General features: G+C 45.5%; 1 non-coding gene across 1 annotated transcript; it reads right to left on the reverse strand.

Moving 5' to 3' along the window:
• Positions 1-891: 891 nt before the first annotated feature.
• On the reverse strand, positions 892-1,030 carry LOC119978386. Its single transcript, XR_005463433.1, has one exon. It is a non-coding gene; the product is annotated as a U4 spliceosomal RNA (small nuclear RNA).
• Between the last annotated feature and the right edge of the window lie 1,879 nt (positions 1,031-2,909).

Below are 2,909 nucleotides of genomic sequence, written 5' to 3' on the forward strand. Positions count from 1 at the left end.
TCTGTATCCACCACCCCGGCAGACAGTGCATTTCAAATCCAATCCACGCATTGCTTTAAAAAGTTTATCCTTACATCGCCTCTGGTGCTTTTGTCAATCACTTTAAATCTGCACCTTTCAGCCATTGGAAACTGTTTTTTTTTACTATTTACTCAAGCCCTTCATCATTTTTTAATTAAATCTCCTCTTAGCCTTCCATACTCATAGATTTCTCATAGCATTTACAGTGCAAAAGGAGGCCATTTGGCCCATCGAGTCTGCACCGGCTCTTGGAAAGAGCACCCTACCCAAAGTCAACACCGCCACCCTATCCCCATAACCCAACCCAACACTAAGGGCAATTTTGGACACTAAGGGCAATTTATCCAGGACCAATCCACCTAACCTGCACATCTTTGGACTGCAGGAGGAAACCGGAGCACCCGGAGGAAACCCACGCACACACGGGGAGGATGTGCAGACACCGCACAGACAGTGACCCAAGCCGGAATCGAACCTGGGACCCTGGAGCTGTGAAGCGGTTGTGCTATCCACAATGCTACCGTGCTGCCTTCTGTAAGGAGAAGAACCCTAGCTTCTCATGGTTCACCATATAATTGTAATTTCTTATTTTCTGTAACCATTTGAGTAAGTCTCTTTCATGTCATCCCCAAAGCCATCACATCCTTCCTAAGGTGCGGCTCCCGCGGAATTAGACACAATACCTCAGCTGGGATATAGTTTGAGTTTTTTTGCAGGTTTAGCATAACTTCCTAGCATTTGTGCTTTTGTCTCAATTTATAAAGCCAAGCATGTCATTCCAATACAAATTGGACATATTGTTAGAAGGAGGGTGGCCCAATTATATTTAAGGCCTTCAGTTTGTGGACTGTGTGAGGGAATGGAGGAATACCCATTATGGGGTGGAGAGGCAATTACCTCGATACAAAAGGACCAACAGATAGGGAAAAGTTTGGGAAAAGTTTTCAATAAGCAATAACCGTGCCTTGTTTAAACCACATTGGCTATGATACTGTAACTGCGCAAAGCTACAGATCTGGAACACAATCACTTCAAGGTCAATTATGTCACATTGCTATCTGGACAGGAATGTCATTTCTTTGGGTTGCGACAAGTATTTTCTTTTATTCATTCATGGGATGTGGGTTACGTTGGCTAGGCCAGCATTTATTGGCAACCCCTAATTGTCTTTGAGAAGGTGATGATGAGCTACCTTCTTGAACCACTGCAGTCCATGTGATGTAGGTATACCCCCCCGTACTGCTACGGAGGGAGTTCCAGGATTTCAATCCAGTGCCAATGGATGAACAGCAATATATTTCCAGCTAAGGATGGTGAGTGGCTTGAAGGAGAATTTCCAGGTGGTGGTGTTCCCATATGTCTGCTGACCATGTCCTACCAGATAGCAGTGGTCATAGGTTTGGAAGGTGTTATTGAAGGGGCCTTGGTGAGTTCCGGCAGTGCATCTTGTAGACGGTACACAGTTCATCGGTGGTGGAAGGAGCAAATGTTTGTGGTCGGGGTGCCGATCAAGCAAACTGCTTTGTCTTGGATGGTGTCGAGCTTCTGGAGTGTTGTTGGAGCTGCACTCATCCAGATCAGTGGGGAATATTCCATCACACTCCTGACTTGCTCCTTGTAGGGAGTGGACAGTCTTTGGGGAGTCGGGAGGTGAGTCACTCACAACAGGATTCCTAGCCTGTGACCTGCTCATTTAGCCACAGCATTTACATTCCTCGTCCAGTTCAGTTTTTGGTCAATGGTAATCCCCCCAGGATGTTGAAAGTGGGGGATTCATCAATGATCATGCCATTGAATGTCAAGGGGCGACGGATAGATTTTCTCTTGTTGGAAATGGTAAATGCCTGGTACTTGTGTGGGAAAGATGTTGCTTCTCATTTGTCAGTCCAAGCCTGGATATTGTACATGTCAAAGAACAAAGAACAACACAGCACAGTAACAGGCCCTTCGGCCCTCCAAGTCTGCGCTGGTCGCGAGTCCCACCTAGACCAATCGCCTGTATCCTTCTATATCTCATCTGTTCATGTGACTATCCAGGTAAGTCTTAAAGGTTGCTAACGTATCTGCCTCAACCACCTCACTTGGCAGTGCATTCCAGGCCACTACCAAGTTTTTTTACACCTCTGTGTAAAAAAAACTTTCCCCGCACATCTCCACTGAACCTGTCCCGCTTCACCTTGAACTTGTGCCCCCTTGTAATTTTAAATTCCACCCTGGGAAAAAGCCTCCAACTGTTCACCTTATCTACACCTCTAATAATTTTATAAACTTCTATCAGATCGCTCCTCAGCCTCCGTCTCTCTAGGGAGAACAATCGCAGTTTATTCAATCTCTCCTCATAGCTAATACCCTCCATGCCAGGCAACATCCTGGTAAACCTTTTCTGTACTCGCTCCAAATCCTCCACATCCTTCTGGTAGTGCGGTGACCAGAATTGGACACAGTATTCCAAATGTGGCCTAACCAACGTTCTATATAACTGTAACATAATTATTGAGCTTTTATACTTGATACCACGTCCTATGAAGGCAAGCATGCCATATGCTTTCTTTGCCACCATTTCCACATGTGCTGCCACTTTTAAGGATCTGTGGACCTGCACGCCCAGGTCCTGCTGCATTTGGACATGAAGTGTTTCATAACTGAGGAGTTGTGAATAGTACTGAACATTGTGAAATCGTTAGCAAACATCCCCACTTCTGACATTATGATGGAAGGAAGGTCATTGATGATGCAGCTGAAGACAGTTAGATCTAAGACACTGAGGAACTCTAGCAGTGATGATGTGGAATTGAGGTGATTGACCTCCAACCAACACAACAATCTTCCTTTGCGCAAGGTATGGCGGCAAGCAGTGGAGAATTTTCCCATGGATAGTTATTGACTCC

Source organism: Scyliorhinus canicula, chromosome 1, assembly GCF_902713615.1.
Source record: "Scyliorhinus canicula chromosome 1, sScyCan1.1, whole genome shotgun sequence".
Taxonomy (NCBI): domain Eukaryota; kingdom Metazoa; phylum Chordata; class Chondrichthyes; order Carcharhiniformes; family Scyliorhinidae; genus Scyliorhinus; species Scyliorhinus canicula.